General features: G+C 40.6%; 1 protein-coding gene across 1 annotated transcript in view; it reads right to left on the reverse strand.

Annotated features, from left to right (window-relative positions):
• The window catches only part of LOC140191055 (zinc finger SWIM domain-containing protein 5-like), a 171,751-nt gene that overhangs the window by 134,969 nt on the left and 14,586 nt on the right, over positions 1-22,196 (reverse strand). The window contains exon 2 of the mRNA XM_072248130.1: positions 13,397-13,546. The gene's annotated coding sequence lies outside the window, so the exon portion shown is untranslated. The remainder of the gene's footprint in view (positions 1-13,396; positions 13,547-22,196) is intronic.

The raw sequence follows: 22,196 nt of genomic DNA on the forward strand, positions 1-22,196 counted from the left end.
GTTTTGATGAACTATACACAAAGTCTGACAAATAATCAATGTGCTAAAGAAGACAAACTGAGCAAATCAAAAAAATATTGAGAACAAAAGTTTTAGAGTCAATAAAGGTGAGTCTGTAAGTTGTGGAATCAGTTCAGAGTTGTGGTGAGTGAAGTTATCTATGCTGGTTCAGGAGCCTGATGGTTGTAGGGTAAAACTGTTTTTGAATTTGGTGGTGTGAGATCTAAAGCTCCTGTATCAACTGTTCAATGTTGGTAGTAGTAAGGAGAGAGCATTGTCTAGATGGTGGGGGTCTTTGATGATGGATGCTGCTTTCTTGTGGCAGAGTTCCTTGTAGATAAGCTCAATGGTGGGGAAGGCTTTTCTTGTGATGAACTGGGATGTATCCACCTCTTTTTGTAGGCTTTTCAGTTCACAGCCACTGGTATTTCCATACTTGTCGTGATGCAACCAGTCAGGATACTCTTCACTGTGTATCTATAGTAGTTTGTCAAAGTTTTAGGTGACATGCTGAATCTACACAAATTTTTTAGAAGGTAGAGGTGCTGGTGTGCCTACTTTGTGATGGTAATTACATGCCAATCCCAGGACAGATCATTGATATAATACCATCAAAGACTTGAGCATCCTGGTTCAATTTATACTCCTTTGCTCAGTGTCCTTTGATACCAATCTCAACTAAACCATCTATCTCTGAGCTTTAAAAACGGAAATCAAACCCCACCATATGATTTGGAAAAGAATATTACAGCTTTGTGATAAGGCTTCTGAATTTCATTCCTAAGTGACATAACTCAAATTTCAAAGTTCAAAGTAAGTTTATTATCAATATATATATATATGTATATATATGTCATGACATACTGCCCTGAGGTTCATTTTCTTGTGGGCAATCACAGTAGAACAAAGAAATACAATTGAATCAATGAAAAACAACACACAAAGACTGCCATTCAATGTGCAAAAGGACAAAATGTACGAAAAACAAATAAACAAGTACATACATAAAGTCATTGAAAGTTGGTTCAAATTTGCTCTGAATTTGCTTTCCCAAATAGTTTCTCGACAATTATCTAAATGAATCCAAGAATAATTTGAATCTTTCTTAAATTCCCTCTGTGCTTTAGTTGATTGTCCTTTCTTTTTATGAATCTGTAGGTTGTGCTAAATAATCCCAACTGGAGACGAGCATAATAATCCAGGGCTGGCACCAGTGATGTGCTACGTAGGTCTTGGCCCAAGACAGCGACTGTTTATTCCCCTCCACAGATGCTGCCTGACCTGCTGAGTTCCTCCAACATTTTGTGAGTGTTGCTCTGCAGAATTGAGTGTCAGTGGATGGTTGATACAGACACACTGGGGGTGGGGGGAGGGTGTGTTAGAAGGGCTTGTTTCCATGCTGCATGACTCTGGAACTGGAGAGGACTTCATGACATTGATGTGAGTTATAAGGAAAGACTGGGGGAACCTGATCTCTCCAGCAGCAACAGAGGGATTTGAGATCCGATTGTGATATAAAAGGAGACAAATGAACAGGTTAATCCAGAAAAATACTTTAAATTGCAAGGATAGACAAGAGAACAAAGGCACAATAATTCACCAAAATCTTCCTGATATTTCAATACCATAATAATACAGCGTCTCATTGTCTCAGGTGCTGATGTTTCGACATGATGTTAAATTTGACTGCCTCTCCTGACAGATGAAAAGAAAAATAAAAAGAAAGGAGAAAGATTAGCTTTATTTGTCACATGTATATCCAAACATACAGTGAAATGTATCATCTTGCATCAATGACTAACACTGTCTGAGGATTGTGTTGGGCAACTGCAAGTGTCACCATGTTTCAGGTACCCAGACAGTGTACCCAGAACTCAGCAACCCAAATCCATATATCTACAGAATGTGAGAGGAAAGCGGAGCAGAAGCCCACACAGTTAACGAGAAAATATGTCTCACATCCCATGCAGCACTGCTCCATTTGTTATCTAGAGCAACCTGAGAGGCTTGGAATCAAAATCAGAATAAGAATCAGGTTTATTATTACCGATATGTCATGAAATTGGCTGTTATGTGATATAAAAATTACTATAAATTACAATAAGTAATGTTATAAATGTACATTTTTAAAAATTGCAAAATGAGAGCAAAAGTCGTGAGGCAGCATCAAAGGGATCATGGACCATTCAGAAATCCGATGGCAGAGGGGAAGAAAATGTTGAGTTATTGTCTTCAGGCTCCTGTACTTTCTCCCTGATGGTAGTAATGAAAAGAGAGCATATCTGGGTGCTGGGGGGTCCTTAATGATGGACACTGCATTTTTGAGGCTTTGCCTTTTAAGGATGTTCTTGATAGTGGGGAGGCTAGTGTCCATGATGGAGATGGCTGTGTTTACATCTCACTGTAGCTTTTTTTCGGTTGTGTGCCCCTCCATGCCAGAAGGGTGCAATGGAAATAAGCATCTACTTGCTTCATTTTCCCCCCAAAGTAGAAATGTTGAACATTAGAGAACACAAAGTTAAGGTGAGAAAGGAAAGTTGAAGAGAGATGTGCAGGTCAAGTTTTTACACAGAGTGTGGTGGGTACCTGAGATGGGCTGCCACGGTGGCGGTGGAAGCAGATACAACAGTGGTGTTTAAGAGGCTTTTGGATCGATGCATGAATATACAGGAAATGGATTGTGTGCAGGGAAAAGGATTTAGTTTAATACAACATTGCATTTGGCACAGACATAGTGAGCTTGAAGGGCCTTTTCATGTGCTATACTATTCCCTGTCACACAATTACACAATAAGATGAACTTATTTCCAGAATGTACATGGAAATCTCAGGTTAAAGTAACAAACAGGAAGAGGATTAACCTTTTGATCCTACATCAAGCATGTTTTAGATCATAAGACTATAGGAGCAGAAGTAGGCCATTTGGCCCATCAAGTAGGCTCCACCGTTCGATCACAGCTGCTTTATAGAACATACAACATACAGCATTACAGCACAGTCAGGCCCTACGGCCCACTAGATGTATTGAAGAGAGAAGATGATAGTTTTTGATTGGTAATAGGGGTAAGGGTTCTGGGAAGACGACAGGAAAATGGAGATGAAAAAAATTAACCATGATTCAATGGCGCAGCAGACTCAATGGGCCAAATGGCCTAAGTCTTCTCCTGTATTTTACAAACTTATCTGCAGCTTTTTCAACTTAAGCTTTGAAGCCTCTTTAAGATAAAGGCCAACGTTCCATGGGCTCAGTGGATGCTGAACCACAAGTTTGTAACTACAGTGTATGACATTACTATAGATAACATTAACTCATGTAGTTATATTACACATCAAATTATCTGGGTTAATACTACTATAGTAATCACAGAGCAATGTCAAACTATTTACTTTTTTTCTCCAGGAATGTCAGTCTCCATTCCTGCCCTGTTAACAATAAGCACAATGCCCTCAGACCAATCCACCAAAACCCATGTCCAGCTCTTGCATGTTTGAAATAGAATAAGATGCCATATTATTTAGCACAGCTCGAAAGCTGATATTACCATAAGGGAACAAAACAATGTCTGTTCTAAAATTAGGCATGGTGACTTGTAGCTTCAAATCTTACAGATCACACAGAAATGTATAACAACACTTCACTGAACACCAGGAAACTGCCAGTTGATAGACTGGTTTTGTGAACTCTTGGCTTCTTTCATGGATATATTGTATGCATTGTTTGCATGTTAATCGGTTAAAATATCTTGAGAATGACTGAAGTGACAGATTGCCAGATTATGAGATTTATAAAATCATGAGAGGCATAGATAGGATAGGTCATCAGAGTACGCCATCGCGGATAATCAATACCGGCGCACCCAAAGAATCCTTGCCTTATTCTCTCTACACCCATGACAGCGTGACTCGGCACAGCTCAAATGCCATTTATAAATTTGTTGATGATACAACTGTTGTTGGCTGAATCTCAGATGATGACAAGATGGCACAAAGGACCGAGATAGTTGAGTGGCGTTGCAACAACAACCTTGCACCCAACATCAGTAAGACCAAAGAATTTGAGGGAACAAACACCGGTCTTCATTGAGGGATGAAATGAACATTGAGGATGTCAAATGAAAAAAATGATGTTCTTGAGTGGCCCAGTCAGAGTCCTGACCTTCACCTGCTGACCTCAGATTGCTGTCCATTGCGTTCGACTAACCTAGCACAGTTTGGAAACATAGGAACATAGAAAATAGGTGCAGGAGTAGGCCATTTGGCCCTTCGAGCCTGCACCGCCATTTAGTATGATCATGGCTGATCATCCAACTCAGAACCATGTACCAGCCTTCCCTCCATACCCCCGATCCCTTTAGCCACAAGGGTCAAATCTAACTCCCTCTTAAATATAGCCAATGAACTGGCCTCAACTGTTTCCTGTGGCAGAGAATTCCACAGATTCACCACTCTCTGTGTGAAGAAGTTTTTCCTAATCTCGGTCCTAAAAGGCTTCCCCTTTATCCTCAAACTGTGACCCCTCGTTCTGGACTTCCCCAACATCGGGAACAATCTTCCAGCATCTAGCCTGTCCAATCCCTTTAGGATTTTATACGTTTCAATAAGATCCCCCCTCAATCTTCTAAATTCCAACGAGTATAAGCCTAGTCGATCTAGTCTTTCATCATATGAAAGTCCTGCCATCCCAGGAATCAATCTGGTGAACCTTCTTTGTACTCCCTCTATGGCAAGAATGTCTTTCCTCAGATTAGGGGACCAAAACTGCACACAATACTCCAGGTGTGGTCTCACCAAGGCCTTCTACAACTGCAGTAGTATCTCCCTGCTCCTGTACTCGAATCCTCTTGCTATGAATGCCAGCATACCATTCGCCTTTTTCACCGCCTGCTGTACCTGCATGCCCACTTTCAAAGACTGGTGTATAATGACACCTAGGTCTCTTTGCACCTCCCCTTTTCCTAATCGGCCACCATTCAGATAATAATCTGTTTTTCTGTTTTTGCACCAAAGTGGATAACCTCACATTTATCCAGTTTGAGCAATTTTGCAAGGAGGAATAAGAAAATCTTCCTCCCATCACGTTCTTGAGTTGTAAAGGAGTCTAAAGTTTCAGGAAGAAGGCAGGAGAATGGAGTGGAGAAGGATACTAAATCTGTCATGATGGAATGTTGGAGGAGACTCAATGGGCCAAATGCCCTTATTCTGCATCTATGTCTTGTGGTCTTATGGTCTTATATTAATCCTGATTCTGATTCGGAGTGTCTAGAGGAGGCACGGTCTATCACCAGAGATCCCCACCATCTAGACCATGCTATTTTTTCACAACCACCATCGTGCAGGATGTACGTCCGAAAGAATCGGTACAACTTGAACCTTTATCACTTAGCAAATTATGACCACTTCAAACACTATCCCTTGTTACATGTAGTAATAAAAAAATACAACTTACCATTTTAATTAAGCACACTGAGGACTAGGCAGTACTAGGACAGGAGCTAAATAGCCCAACAAGGAGACAAATCTCACATCCCATTAAGAATCCTAGTCAAATAAGATCATGGACAATTTGACCTTGATCTCTGGTCCATTTAATACCTGTTTCCCATAAAGCAACATGAGATGCTGGAGGAACAACAACTATGGAGGGAGGCAGGCAGTCAGCAGTTTGGGTTGAGACCCTTCATCTTGACTCAGATGAAGGGTCTGGACCTGAAATTTCAAATATCGAGCCCAGAAGAATAGTCTTGACATGCACCATCGACTGCCCATTTTCCTTCCACAGGGGCTGCTTGAACCATTCATCTTCACATCAGTTCTGACCAGATTTCCAGTCCCTGCTGCTGAAAAGCATCCCCATAGCATGCTATCTCCAACATATTTTACCTGGCTGATGTACAGTCGTCGATTCACACCATACAAACCACTTAGTGTTGATGCCAAAGGTCTCCACTTTATTCTCATCCTATCACAAGACCTTCCTCCACAGCTTTACAGTATCTTCTGAGCAATGCTTTGCAAAAGCTTTTATGGGCAAGGATATGCTTTATTTTTGCCAGAGCTTCTTCCTCACCATTCTTCCATAAATAGCCTTTTTGTGCAAGGCCTTAGAGATTGTGGAGCCATGAACTTCATCTCCAGTTGCAGCTACTGACTTCTGTAGTTCACTTAGAGTGACTGTTGGTATCACAGTAGCCTCTCGTACAAGTGCCGCTCTTCTCCAGCGACTAAGTTTAGAGGGACGGCCTGATCTAGGCAGTATGCTTGTAGTTTCATTTTTTTTCATGATGGACTGTACTGTTAAGTGCCTTTGTAATGCTCTTGAGCCCTTCCCCAGATTTGTGCTTTTGTAATATCATTTTCCTGCTCTTTTGTCTTCATTTTGCTTTGATCTGTTGAAAATCTACCATACTGTTGGATCTTACAGAGAAAGAGGGTATTTATTCAGGTGGTCCTCCAATTTTCTACATCAATGAATTGATAAGGTACAGTATACTGCACCTGAGGAAAGTTAGCATAGTGATTATAAAGGGGCTGTAAACATTTTCAGCCTCTCAATTTTATTTTAATTTTTAGTAAATTATTGATTCGGAATGTTTATTTTGATTTGACATGATGCACAATGTTTTGTAGATAAGCTCAAAAATCCACCTTCAATAAATTTTAAATTTAGAAAATGAGACAGTGAAATGTGAAAATAGTGTCAGAACTGAGTATTTTTCAAGGCACGACATTCAATTACTTCACCTCTACAGCATTCTAGGGTAGAGATTCACAACCCTCCAAAAAATAAATTCCTCCTTATCTATTTCTGAAATGAGGAACCACTTATTCTAAACATAAAGGATTCTGCAGATGCTGATAATTGGAGGAAATCAGCAGGTCAGGCAGCATCTATGGAGGGGAATAAACAGTCAATGTTTTAGACCATAAGACCATAAGACTTGGGAGCAGAATTAGGCCATCTGGCCCATGCAATCATGGTTGATCCTCTTTTCTTCTCCTCCTCAACCCCAGTTCCTGGCCTTCTCCCTCCGTAACCTTTGGTGCCATGTCCAATGAAGAACCTATCCATTGCTGCCTTAAATACATCCAACGACCGGGCCTCCACAGCTGCATATGGCAACAAATTCCACAAATTCACCACCTTTTGGCTAAAGAAATTTCTCCACATCTGTTTGAAAGAGCGCCCCTCTATCCTGAGGCTGTGCCCTCTTGTCCTAGACTCTCCCACCATGGGAAACATCCTTTCCACATCTACTCTGCCTAGGCCTTTCAACATTCGAAAGGTTTCAATGAGATTCCCCCCCCCACCACCCCACTATCCTTCTGAATTCCAGCAAGTACAGACCCAGAGCCAGCAAATGTTCCTTGTATGATAACCCTTTCGTTCCTGAAATTATCCTTGTGAACCTCTTCTGGACCCTCTCCAATGTCAGCACATCTTTTCTTAGATGAGGGGCCCAAAACTGTTCACAATACTCAAGGTGAGTATTCTCTTCATAAGGAAGAGAATACAACATCAGGCATACTGCTAGTGTCTTCCACAGTGAAGATTGAAGCAAAATACTCATTTAGTTCATCAGCCATTTCCTTGTCCCCCGTTATTATTTCTGACTCATTATCTAGAGGTTCTATATCCACTCTCTTTTTTCTTTTATTTTTAACTTTTACTATCCACTTTGATATTATTTGCTAGCTTCCTTTCATATTTTATCTTTTCCCTGCTAATGAATTTTTTAGTTGCTCTCTGTAGGTTTTTAAAAACTTCCCAATCCTCCATCTTCCCACTAATTTTTGATTTGTTATATGCTCTTTCTTTTGCTTTTACAATAGCTTTGGCTTCCCTTGTCAGCCAAGGTTATGCTATTTTACCATTTGAGTATTTCTTCACTCTTGGAATACATATGTACTGCACCTTCCTCATTGTTCCTAGAAACACATGCCATTGCTGCTCTGTTGACATCCCTGCCAGCAGCTCCTTCCAATTTACTTTGGCCAACACTTCTCTCATACCACTGTCATTTCCCTTACTCCACTAAAATACTGCTACATCAGACTTTACTTTCTCCCTATCAAATTTCAAGTTGAACTCAATCATATTTTGATCACTGGTTCCTAAGGTTCACCGGTTCACTACATAACACACAATCCAGTATAGCTAGCCCCCTAGTAGGCTCAATGACAAACTGCTCCGAAAAGCTATTTCTTAGGCATTCAACAAACTCACTCCCTTGAGATCCATTACCAACCTGATTTTCCCATTGACCTGCATGTTAAAATTTCCCATGACTACCATAACATTGCCCTTTTGACATGCCTTTTCTATTACCTGTTGTAATCTGTGGTCCACCTCCCAGCCACTGTTGGGAGGCCTGTATATAAATGCCAGCAACGTCATTTTAATAGTTTATTAATAGTAAAACATCCTTTTACTATTGCAGTTTCTTAACTCAACCCACATGGATTCAACATCTTCCGATCCTTAATCACGTCTTTCTACTGATTTGATGCTATTCTTTACCAGTACAGCCACACCATCCCCTCTGCCTATCCCTCCGATGTAACGTGTAACCTTGGATTTCAGCTCCCAAGTACAACCATCCTTCAGCCATGATTCAGTGATGGCTACAACATCATACCTGGCAACCTGTAATAATACAAGATCATCCTCCTTATTTCTTATACTATGCACATTTAGATACAACACCTTGAGTACCGCAATTGCTATTCTTTCTGAGTCTGCACCCCTAATGTTTTGATACTCAGCATGTTGGCTGGAACTAAGTCCCATCACCTGCCTACCTTTCCTGACAGTCTGACTGCATGCTATCTTTACTTTTTTACCATCCGTCCTGTCCTGAGTCCCTTGACTCTGGTTCCCACCCCCCTGCCAAATTAGTTTAAACCCTCTCCAACAACTCTAACAAACCTGCCCGCGAGAATATTAGTCCCCCTCAGGTTCAGGTGCAACCTGTCACTTTTGAACAGGTCATACCACCCCCAGAACAGATCCCAATAATCCAAGAACCTGAAGCCCTGCCCCCTGCACCGACTTCTCAGCCACACATTTATCTGCCAGATCATCTTGTTTCTACCCTCACTGGCGCGTAGCACAGGCTGCAATCCAGAAATTACTACCCGGAAGGTCCTGCTTCTCAGCTTTCTACCTAGCTCTCTAAATTCTCTTTTCAGGACCTCTTTGCTTTCCCTTCCTATGTCATTGGTACCAATATGTACCAAGACATCTGGCTGCTCCTCCTCCCTCTCCAAAATATTGTGGACGTGATCTGAGACATCCCTAACCCTGGCACCTGGGAGGCAACATAACAGCCGGTTGTCCCATTCACATCTAAAGAATCTCCTGTAGATTCCCCTCACTATTGAGTCCCCTATCACTATGCTCCCTTCTTCTCTCTCTTTCCCTTCTGCACCACAGACCTTTGCTCAGTACCTGTAACACACTCACTGTGGCATTCTCTTCGGATGTCATCCTCCACAAAGTTTCCAAAGCAGTATACTTGTTTTTGAGGGGAATGGCCACAGGGGTGCTCTGCTCTAACTGCCTATTTCCATTTCTCCTGACAGTCACCCAGCTACTCACCTCCTGCAACTTCAGGGTGACTACCTCCCTGTAACTTTGATCAAGTACCTCCTCACTCTCCCGTACAAGCCGAAGATCATCCAGATTCTGCTCCAGATACCTGACACGGTCTTCAAGGAGCCGCAGCCAGATGCACTTCACAGAGATGTAGTTCCCCAGGAGACTATGGGTCTCCCAGTTTTCCAACATCCAGCACGAAGAACACAGCAGAGCCATTTAAATAATATAGTAAGAGAGAGAAAAAACAAAAAGGAAACAGATGCTTTAAACAGAGCCGACACCTCTTTTGAGCCAAAGCATGTCACTTCTACTCTCGCCACTGGCCACTCCGCTTAGCCTCCCTGTGCTTTTATCTAGTTCACAGAGCTCTGTGCACATTGCTGATAGGCCTCGCACAATGGACAAACGCCTGCGAAGCTCTCTTTTTAAATCATCGTTGCTGACCTGTGAGGAGCACCTCTTCATAGAGTTCTGTTGATGCTGCTGATAGACCCTGTACAATGGACAAATGCCTGCAAAGCTCTCTTTTTTGGGCTGAGACAGTTCATCAGGGAGGTCTAGATAAAGTGGACATGCAGAGGATGTTTCCTAAAGTAGGAGAGCCCAGACCCAGAGGGCACAGCCTCAGAATACAAGGACATCCCTTTAGAACAGAGATGAGGAGAAATTTCTTTAGTTACAGGGTGGTGAATCTGTGGAATACAATGCCATAGACGACCAGTTATTGTGGCAATTCTGCTCTTACGTCTTATGATCAGGACTGAAAAACCTATCCTTCAATGTCAGCAAGACGAAGGAATTGATTGTTGACTTCAGAAGGAGTAGCGGACCGCACAACCCCATTTACATTGGTGGTGCGCAAGTGGAACAGGTCAAAAGCTTTAAGTTCCTTGGGGTCAATATCACAAATGACCTGACTTGGTCTAACCAAGCAGAGTCCACTGCCAAGAAGGCCCACCAGCGCCTTTACTTCCTGAGAAAGCTAAAGAAATTTGGCCTGTCCCCTAAAACCCTCACTAATTTTTATAGATGCACCGTAGAAAGCATTCTTCTAGGGTGCATCGCAACCTGGTATGGAAGTTGTCCTGTCCAAGACCAGAAGAAGCTGCAGTAGATCGTGAACACAGCGCAGCACATCACACAAACCAATCTTCCGTCCTTGGACTCACTTTACACTGCACGCTGTCGGAGCAGTGCTGCCAGGATAATCAAGGATGTGACCCACCCAGCCAACACACTTTTTGACCCTCTTCCCTCTGGGAGAAGGCTCAGGAGCTTGAAGATTCGTACAGCCAGATTTGGGAACAGCTTCTTTCCAACTGTGATAAGGCTGCTGAACGGATCCTGACCCGGATCTGGGCCGTACCCTCCAAATGTCCGGACCTGCCTCTCGGTTTTTTGCACTACCTTACTTTCCACGTTCTATTTTCTATTTATGATTTATAATTTAAATTTTTAATATTTACTATCGACTTGTAATTCAGGGAGTGGGAAGCGCAGAATCAAATATCGCTGTGATGATTGTACGTTCTAGTATCAATTGTTTGGCGACAATAAAATATAAAGTATAAAGAAAAGTGGACAGTTTATTTCCCTCCAAAGTTACTGTCCGACCTGCTAAGTTCCTCCAGGATTCTTTTTTGTGTTAACTCCTTATTTTGAAACAATTCTCCATGGTCTAGATTCCCTTATCCAAGTTCTATTAAATAAATTAGTTACAGAGATAGAACATCCTGCACTTGGCAGGTGTTGAGAAAGAAATGGCAGCGAGTGGCAATCAGATTTGCGTTTGTGTCATACTCAGGCTTATGGAAGTGTGGCAAGATCTTTGCCACATCAGCAGTAAAGATTGCTGGCAGATTCGAGCTTCCAGTCAACCCTTCTGCCTCTTGCTCTCTGTTGGGCTCCCACATGTGCTTGCCTGTTAATCCAGTGACAGGTGGGGAGTTCAAAATAATTATCTCATGGCGTTTCCTTTTTCTTCTGCGGGGGGCTGGGAGGGAGTCAGAATCATGCCCTCCCCATTTTGCAAAGCTGTGATTTTCAAATCCCTAATCCGATCCTGTCACACTTCACAGGATCCAGCCTTTGATCCTGAATGTCTCTCGTTTTGCTCTATTCATTACCTTTGCTTTGTGCCTCCACTTAGCTTGACCACAGCAGTGATCTTTGACACAAGACTTTAATCTTTCTAAACAAGCGCAAGTGACAGGAAAAAGCCCATTTAAAATCAAAGCCCTTCAAATCCTTCATAAAAGATAATTAGAATAGAATGATCTTTGGAAGGGGGGAGGGGACTGATTGTCGGGGCAGGGATTTGGAGGATGGATGAGGAGAGTATAAAGTGCGTACTTGGCTAGAGTACAAAGACCCAACTACCGGACACCAACCCCTGCCTGGATACCTTTCTTGCTCAATATGTGAACTACTTTTTCCTTACAGTCTGGCGATAACTCAGCTTTGGAAATTAAAAGGAAGTGTTCCACTGGTCTTAAGCATAGCCCATACGAATTTCAACTGCAGGCTAATTTCTGCCTGCTCTGATCTTTTAGAAAATATTTGGCATATACTACAAAACAAATTAGGAAAAAATGAAAGCTGTAGAGGCACCAATTTTCCTCAAATGAGATAACGAGGTTGTAATAAATGACATAGGAAGGGGCGATATGGCCAAATGGTGGTTAGCACATTGTTTTGCAGTGCCGGTGGTTACCGATCTGGGTTCAATTCCCACCACCATCTGTAAGGAGTTTTTGCTTTCTCCCTGTTACAGCATGGGCTTCCTCTGGCTTTCTCCCACAGTCCAAAAACAGTGAGTGAGTGGCATGCTATTTGGTGCCAAAGTGTGGTGACACTTGTGGGCTGCCCCAGCACAATCGGCACTGATTTGATTTGACACAAACAATGCATTTCACTGTGTGTTTTGATGTTTTGGTACACAAGTGACAAATAAATCCTCTAGGATTCCCCACTTTCTTTGTTATTAATGATCTGAACTGCACATTTTAAAAATTAATTCATAGGGTGGGATGTCACTGGTCATGCCAGTATGTGCTGTATGGATGAAAGAAAAATGAAAGGCCTTGCGGGAGGGAAGAGTTAAATTGATCTTGGAGTACGTTAAAAGGTCAGTACAACATTGTGGGCCAGAGGGCCTGTACCATGCTGTACTCTTCCATGTTCTATGTCCTACATTGGCGTTTATTGCCATCTCTGACTGCCACAGACCTAACGAGACAGTAAAGGGCTAACCATTATTTGCCTATTATTGGTTCCCACACCCATGTTTACAGTGAATCAGTCTGTGTAAACTATTCACACTGTGGATGAGCCCTCCCAACTCTGGGGAGACTGCTGAGCCAAAGAAGAACCTAATCCCACTGAGTAAAGTTTCCCTTTCAATATCGATCAAGGAAATAATAATTGGTGCAAGATAGTGGTACAGTTATTAATGGAAGGAGGTAACTCACGGATCACCTACAGTCTGCACCTGAAGGCCCTGGAACAATACCAGCAAATTTCCTCACAAAATAGTTTGAGGATCAGATAGAGGAAAGATGCACTAACACCAGCGTACTGGAGGAGGCCAACATGAACAGCATCATCACAGCAATAGCAATGCCAATGGATAGGTCATATCATCCAGATGCCTAACTTCACACTAAATAGGTGATTATGTAAGCATTCAAGAAAGCATTGTAAATTCAAACTACAAGAAAAATACAAAGGGAACAACAATTCTGCACATCAATACAATCTAAGTGCTCTACCAATTCTCTTAGAATGATCATTACTCACATTGGAATCCGATATTGAGAACCACCAGGCTCCTTGAAGCAGAGGTCCTCAGAGCTAAGTCAGGTCCTGTCACACAGCACTTGGCCACTCTATGGCAACTGCTATTGGACCCTAGGTGATTATTTATTCTGTATTGACTACTTCAGGGCTCTAGAAAGGAAACAACAAACAGTATGCCAGAGGAGCTCAGAATCAAGTTCATTATCACGGTCCTATATAGACCTACATAATAATACCTTACAGTATTTATGGAGCACTTTTTATACAAACGATGTAGTTCAAAGTGTAGTTAAATTAAAAAATGGAAAAAACAAAAAGATTTTAGTTAAAAGCAAGATTAAATAAACAGGTTTTGAGCTGGCATTTAAAAGTCTGCATCCCTTATTGTTTTAGGCATTGAGTTCCACAGTTTAGAAATGTAGTTAAAATAAAGCTGATCTGCCAATTATCTTTTGAGCGATATTGTTTAAATTTAAGAGTCTGGCAGAAGAGATGGGAGAGCTCCAGTAGGATTACAAATCTAAAGCGACTCTGTGATGTACTCTGGTCGCAGATCATTGAGAGCTTTAAAAACAAGTGAAATAACTTGAAAATCAATTCTAAAAGATCAAAGTCAACAATGTAGAGTGGTAGGATGGGAATGATGTGCTCCCTCATCCTGGATTTAGTTAAAAGTCTAACAGCAGCATTCTGAATGAGTTGAAGTTTCTTAATAGATTGCTTTAGTAGTTAAAGTTATAGAATTCTCTATAACTGTAGTGTAACAATAACTATTTGGAGCACTATTATCTATATAGTTATAGAGTATGATAGTACAGCTACAGGCCCTTCTACCCACCTAGTCCATGCTGTTTGATCTTTTGCCTAGTCCCATCTACATGCAATAGAACCATAGCCTTCCATACCCCTCTCATCCATGTATCTATCAAAACTTCTCTTAAATGTTACAATTGCTCCCCATCTACCACGTCTGCTGACAATTTGTTCCACGCTTGCACCTTGTATAAGTGACACATAAAATGCTGGTGGAACAGCTCAGGCAGCATCTATGGAGAGAAATAAACAGTTGACTACATATTCCTCTTCTTAGTTGACATGCTGAGTGATGACATGTCTGACCTGCTGACTTCGCCAGCATTTTGTCTGCGTTGCTGTGGATTTCTAGCATCTGTAGAACCCACTTGTGTTTACCCTCTGAGTGAAAAAGATTTCCCTCAAGTTCCCTTCAACTATTTCATCTTTCACCCTAAACCTATGACCTCTAGCTCTAGTCTCACCAACTTGAGGGGAAAAAAACCTACAAGCATTGACCCTATCTATACCCTCTATAAAAATTTGTCTCAATGAATAAAGTTCTAACCTATTCAACCTATTCCTGTAACTCAGGTTCTCAAGTCCAGACAATATCCTTGTAATTTGTTTCTGTACTCTTTCAAGCTTTCCTGTAGCTAGGTGGCCAGAATTCTAGAATACTCCAAATGATGTGAAAGTTGTTGATTTGCAAAAGCAGTACTGCACAAAGACAAAGTTACATTAAAGTTCAAAATAAATAAGTATGTAAAAAAAAATCAAAATAATGAGGCAGTGTTCATGGATTCATGACAGTTCAATGGGTTGAGCAGGGTTTCAATTCTGGTTGCATGGCTTTGTTGACAAATCCTTCACCCAATGCTACTATTGGACACATCTTCTCCACATCAACCTTATCTAGACCTTTCAATATTCAACAGGTTTTAATAAGATCCACCTGCATTCTCTGAACTCCAGCAAGTATGGGCCTAGAGCTGTCAAATATTCTATAACCCTCTTCACATGCTTCTAATTCAGATATTACTATTCATGTCCACTTCAAGTTCAAGTTTATTGTCATTCAAACATACGTGTGTATACAGCTAAATGAAATAGTGTTCCTCTAGGACAGTGATCCCCAAACTTTTTTTGGGAAACTGCCCCCTTGGCTCACAGACCACATCCCTAGCTCACCCCTGTCCTTTTCCTGCCATTATATAAAAACTGTAAAAAGATTTTGATTTATGATGCATAGTGAAAGAAAATAGAAACTGCAAATTCAAAGCAGTGACAAATAATTGCAAAAATATCCAAATCTACTTAAAGCTATAAATAAAATAGTTTCTTTATTTAATTACAAATGAAAACAATTTTCAACAACAATTTTAGAGCAGAAATTAGTAGTCCAACTATTCACTACTTCATTGCTTTTTCAACTTTCAATGAGATGGATGGGCTTGGTGCAGTGATATCAGCTTCTCAACATCAGGCTGAATGTCACTCAGGAGTCTCAGATTCCCACGTTATGTAATTTGCAGTCTATTTTCATCACTTTGAAAGAAATTGAGTGACTGCACTGAAACCATGCTCCAATTAATAGGATGTTAGAAAGGCAGTAAAGAGCATCTTGACCTTTTTCCACAGTGCACAATAGCATTCAGAGATTTCTTTCTGCAACCAAAAGTCTTGATATGAATTTTTTGGAACATTGGCTTTGGTTCGAAGTCATTTTGTAGCAAATTCAGTTCCTCCTCCATCCTTCCTGTTAATTCCTCACTACAAGTGTTCAGGAAAGGATTTATTATCCAATCCGGAATTTGCATCCAGAGAAGAGCTTGAATTCTCTTTGAAATGTCCTTATGCAGCACACCCAGGCGCGCACAGTAGACTTGAAGATCATCACCTCGTATTCTTTCTTTCTCTTCCAACTCAGGGAGGCTTGGAAATGGGAAAAGCTCGAGACAGCCAATGTTGCACTGACAGTAAATAGGGTTAACTTGGACAGAAATGTGGAGATGACTGATTTGACTTTGGTAACATTCACATCATTTCCTTGCAATTGAAGATTGATTTCATTAAACTTTGTGAATAACTCTGACAAATAAGCAATGTCATGCCTAATATTCTTCTATTGAATACTGAATGAAGAATTTGCATCTTGAAAGAATTTTATCCGTTTCAAAAAGTGCATAAAAGCATCTCGTCAGTTTCCTTTTGAGAGCCATCTGTCTTCTGTGTGCAACAGCAAGTGCTCAAACTGTTCACCATTCTCAATACAAAGTTCTCAAAATAGTCAAGAATTGAGAGCTTGGGATTTGATTTTATTTATCTGGCTTCACCTATTACCTTCTAGCTATCTTTCTTACCCTCCCCCCACTTTTTATTCTGGCATCTTCCCTTTCCTTTCTAGGCCAAAAGAAGAGTCTTGGCTCAAAATGTCAGTTGTTTGTTCACTTCCATAGATGTTGCCTGACCTGCAAAGTTCCTCCAGCAGGTTGCGCATGTTTCTTTGGATGTCGAACATCTGAAGAATTTGTTGTGTTTACGATTTCTTCAGTCTACATTTCTCATGATATGCCAAATATAGAAATGTCACATTACTTTTCAACGTCTAGAAGGTGCTTTAAGGAAAGACTAACAGAATGGTGGGTTAGCAAGAGATGAGGTGATTACGAGATCATTGTAATCAACTATGAGGCACTGAGAATCAATACTTACAATAAGTAATTCTTTTCTTAAATTAGTCTGTAATTCCTCAGCTGTCCACCACCACCTTTATTTTTATTGCCTACTTAGAAACTCTCACCTGCCCAGGCGGGGCAGGTGGGGGTGATATCAACCATTTTGGGAACCACTGTTCTAGGGCCAAGGTGCAAAACACAGTACAAATAATCACACATAGCACTTATAGTTACAATCCAGCACATATGGTCACAAAACAATATTAGTACAAATCTCTGAGTGGCATGGTCTGAACATTGACTGGTTGGCATAAAGTGCGAGGTGCATGTTTATGTAAGATAATATAATGTTGCTGGCACTGTTATAATAAAACAAGCAGTTCTATAAATATTCTCCCTACAACTGGTAATTCTTTCATCAAAGCGGGTCCTAATCTTTTGAATTCCCATCAGCGATGTTCAAGAAGTTATGTAAGTGCAGGGTGCTATCGTCAGTGAGACGCTCTCAATGAAGTTTATTTTTATTGAGAGGTACTGTGTGGAACAGGCCCCACCGGCTCAATGAGCCATGCCCCCACCCCAGCAACCCACCTACTTAATGCTAACCTAATCACAGGACAATTTATAATGACCAATTAACCTCCTAACCATCTTCGGAATGTAGGAGAATACTGAAATCCACATGATCACAGAGAGAACGTATAAACTCCTCAATTCTAGCGCCATCTGCAACGAGCTCGTACCCCCTCCCTCTCCTTTCCCAGTAGAAATCTGGCCTGTTAGAAGATTGCCACTGAATAATTAGACATTTGAGGCAGTAGCTTGCATCCAAACAAACAGTGTAAACTGTGTCATTAATTACTACTGTGCATTAACTAATGATGGATAATAATTACACATGGGCTATAATAAAAGACTGATATTGACTGCCATGAAATTTCCTCTGATTAGTAACCATTCTGTGCAATGTACTTCAGGGCAGAGCCGCATGCATCTCTCAAGATTCAAGATTGTTTAATGTCATTTACACTACACAAGTGTGAAGTGGAGTGAAATAATTGTTAGCCCGGATCTGATGCAGCTTAAAAATACAAGAAAATAAAGAACACAATAAATATAAATACATAAGACAGTTTATATTCATAAATTGATTGCTGTCCATAAAGTGACAGTAGGCACAGGAGTGTCTGTACATAGATGATTCTGACAGGCAATGATAAAGTGGGTTAGTGAGTGGAGGTGATCATCCTCACTGCATAGGGAAAGTAACCGTTTTTGAGTCTGGTGGCCCTGGTGTGGATGCTATATAAACTCCTCTCTGATGGGAGTGTACCAAACTCACTATGAACCTATAATTTAACACTGGCAAATGAACAAGAGAATGACATACATTGCATGGTGCCCGTCACAATCTCAGGATACACTGCAGACAATAAGATGCACTTATGGAGGCAACACAGCAGATCGTTTTCACAGAATAAGTTTTCACAAACGTGAAGGCAAATTTCACAATCTATGGACTCACTTTCAAGAACTGTACAACTCATGTTCTCAATAGTATTTATTTATTTATTATTATTATTTGCTTATTGTTTGTATTTGTAGTTTGTCTTCTTTTGTACATTGGTTGCTTGCCAGTCTTTCTGTATGTATTTTTTCCATTGATTCCATTGTATTTTTTCTGTATCTACTGTGAATGTCCACAAGAAAATGAACCTCAAGGTAATGTATGGTGACATACATATACTTTGATAATAAATTTACTTTGAACTTTGACTTTGAAATTGTTTGATCATGTCACATGTCACAACAAACATCGAAAATCTTTGTGTTGCATGCAGATCATTTCATCACATCAGGGCATTGAGGTAGTACGAGAGAATACAGTAACAGAACACAGAATAAAATGTAACAGCTATAGAGAAAGCGCAGTGCAGGCAGACAATGTACAAGGCCATGAAGAGGTGGGCTGAGGTCGAGAGTCCATCTTCTTATTGAAGGGGACTGCTCAATAGTCTTCTAACAGCAGGATAGTAGTTATGTTTGAGTATGGCATATGTGCTTTCAGGCTGATGGGAGAGGGGAGAAGAGAGAACGTCTGGGGTAGATAGGGTCTTTGATTATGCTGGTTGCATTAGAGGCAGCACTAAATGCGACACGGTAGCATAGTGCTTTACACTGCAGTGACCCCTGTACAAACCCAACGCTTTCTGTAAGAAGTTTGTACATTCCCCCCATGACCATGTGAGCTTCCTCCGGATACTCTGGTTTCCTCCCACATCCGAAACACAATGGATTAATAAGGGTTAGTATATTGTGGGCATGCTATGTTGGCATCAGAATCATGGCTACACTTGTGGCCTGCCCCCAGCACATCCTCAAGCTATCGAAGTTGGTCATTTACGCAAATGACGTATTATACCTTGATGTTATGATGTACATGTGACAAATAAAGCTAATCTTATCTTTAAGAGGTGTGGATAGAGTCCATACAAGGGAAGTTAGTTCTGTGATGTGTCCACAACTTTCTGCAGTTTCTTGTTATCTCAGGCAGAACAGTTGCCAGATCGGGATGCATCTGGATAGGAAAGGGTGATTTCTGTGCTGCATTAATAAAAATTGGTTATCCAAACACAGTGTTTTGGTGATGTTATTTTAGGGATTGATGCTGAAAAACATATCATGTAGATAATATCCTCAAAAATACTTTTTGCTTGAGTGTCAGACAGGGCTTTGAGTTATCATTGATTAGTTTTATTATTATCAGATGTACCAAGATAGAGTGAAGAGCTTTTGTTTTATGTGTCATCCAGACACTTCACTCCATACATTATTATACAGAGGTACATAGAACATAGAACAGGAGAACACAGGCTCTTCGGCCCACAATGTTATGCCGTCCCTCTAATCTACACCAGGATCTATCTAACCCTTCCCTCCCACATAGCCCTCCATTTGTCTATCATCCATGTCATCGTCATACTTTATTGATCCCGGGAGAAATTGGTTTTCGTTACAGTTGCACCATAAATAATAAGAAGTAATAGAAATAGTAATAGTAATATTACTATTAGTAAATAGTAAATAGTAATAGTCATAGAAATAATAAATAGTAATAGAATAGTAGTAGAAAATAGTAATAAATAGTTAAATAGTAATATGCAAATTATGAAATAGGTCCAGGACCAGCCTATTGGCTCAAGGTGTCTGACCCTCCAGGGGAGGAGGTGTAAAGTTTGATGGCCACAGGCAGGAATGACTTCCTATCACGTTCTGTGCTGCATCTCGAGGAGATCTAAGAGTCTCTTAAATGTCGCTGCATTCCATGAACCCACCACTGTCTGTGTGAAAAAAACTACCTCTGACATCCATAAGCTACAGGAGCAGAATAAGGCCATTCCATCATGGCAAGATTTATTATCTCCCTCAACCCCATTCTACTATATCAACATAAGACATAGGAGCAGGAATACTTATCTTTACCCGCCCCCCCCCCCCATACATTGTAATAAGAAAACAGAGTGTTGCAGTTACAGAACAATTAGACAAAAAGCATCTGATCTGAAAAGACAAAATTTCTGACACAGCAGCACTCTCTCAGTATTGATTTTATACTGAATTGAAGCATTATAGCTATGAAAGAAGGGATAAAAATTATGAGCCGATCACAGGTACAAAAGAGCCAAGTGTGAAACGATTCACATTGGACAGTCAAATTTGAAGGCAAAGTACAGGGATAATGGCAGGATTCTTAGCAGTGTGGAGGAACAGAGGGATCCTGGGGTCAAAGTTGCTGCAGAAATTGATAGGGTTGTTAAGGAGGCGTATGGTTTGTTTTACCTGCTGGCAGATTGAATTCAAGAGAATTGAGGTAATGTTGCAGCTCTATAAATCTGATTAGACCACACAGAATATTGTGTTCACTTCTGATCTCCTCATTATAGAAAGCTTTAGAGAGGGGTGCAGAGGAAATTTACCAAGTTACTAACTGGATTGGAGAGCACACCTTATCAGGATAGGTTAAGCAAGTTAGGACTTTTCTCTTTGGAGCAAAGGAGGTCGAGAGGTGACTCAATAAGAAATAAAAGATGATAAGAGGTATAGATCGAGTGGACTGCCACACTTTTTCCCAGGATGAAAATGGCTGTTATGAGGCTGAATTTTAAGGTAATTGGAGGAAATTATAGAGCTAAGTATTTTTTAAAAGAAAGAGTTGTTGGTGCATGGGATGTGCTGCCAGGGTGACAGTAGAGACAAATACATTAGGGGCATTTAAGATACTCTTAGATAGGCACATGGATGATAGAAAAATGAAGGGTTAAGTGGGAGGGAAGACTTGGATTGATTTTGGAGTATATTAAAAGATTGGCACGACATTGTGGGTCGAACGGTCTGTACTATGATGTAATGTTCTAAGTTTTATGTTCTACTGTGCTCGGTATAGCCCGCAATGTCATTACTGTACTGTCAGAATAATGAGCTCTCAGTTGTGGTTCTCTGATATTTGTTGTTGGCCTGAAGTGTCTTAAATTCTTTCCCTGCACATTTTATGGCACCATACACCAGTGTTGGTTTCCTAATCTAAATACATCTCTCAAGGCCTTTTCTTTTTGTGCACGTCCACGCACAGAATAATCCTTTAATTTCACTCTGCTTTCAATTCTTTTGGCTTTGTGGCAATAAAACATGTATGGAATTAAATTTGTAGATAACGTTTAAGTGCATTTAATGGGGTAATTGCAGGTTAGCAGGAACATGAAACAGCAATTAAAACATAAAATCTGTGGAGGCCCACAATTTGGTTCAATTCTCAAAATAAACGAAAGCTGAGAGATCGGTTTGCGGCTCCCTTCAATTATGAGATCACAGTATTCAATAGTTTCTTTAAGAATTATGAAGCATAGGTTGATTCTCTGGCTTCCGTCCACCTGAATGATTGGCAGCTTTTGAGGAGACCCTTTCTGTTAACTATCCAGTCAAAAAGTATTGAATAATACTGAAAGTATTGAAATTGGTTTACTATTGTCACATTGTCCAAGATACAATAAAAACCTTGTCTTGCATACTGTTCATACAGATCAAAGTCATTACACAGGGTATTGAGGTAAAACAATAACAAAATATAACAGCAACAGAGAATGTGCAGTGCAGGTAAATTATAAGGTTCTAAGTGAATTTATTATCGAAGTATGTATTTGTCACCATATACAAACCTGCGATTAATTTTCTTGCTTGCATTCACAGTAGAACAGAGACACTACAATCAATGAAATACCACACACAAGTAAAGATATATAAACAATCAATTTGCTTAAGACAAGCTGTCCAAT

The sequence above is a fragment of the Mobula birostris genome, chromosome 32 (assembly GCF_030028105.1).
Source record: "Mobula birostris isolate sMobBir1 chromosome 32, sMobBir1.hap1, whole genome shotgun sequence".
In the NCBI taxonomy this organism is placed as follows: domain Eukaryota; kingdom Metazoa; phylum Chordata; class Chondrichthyes; order Myliobatiformes; family Myliobatidae; genus Mobula; species Mobula birostris.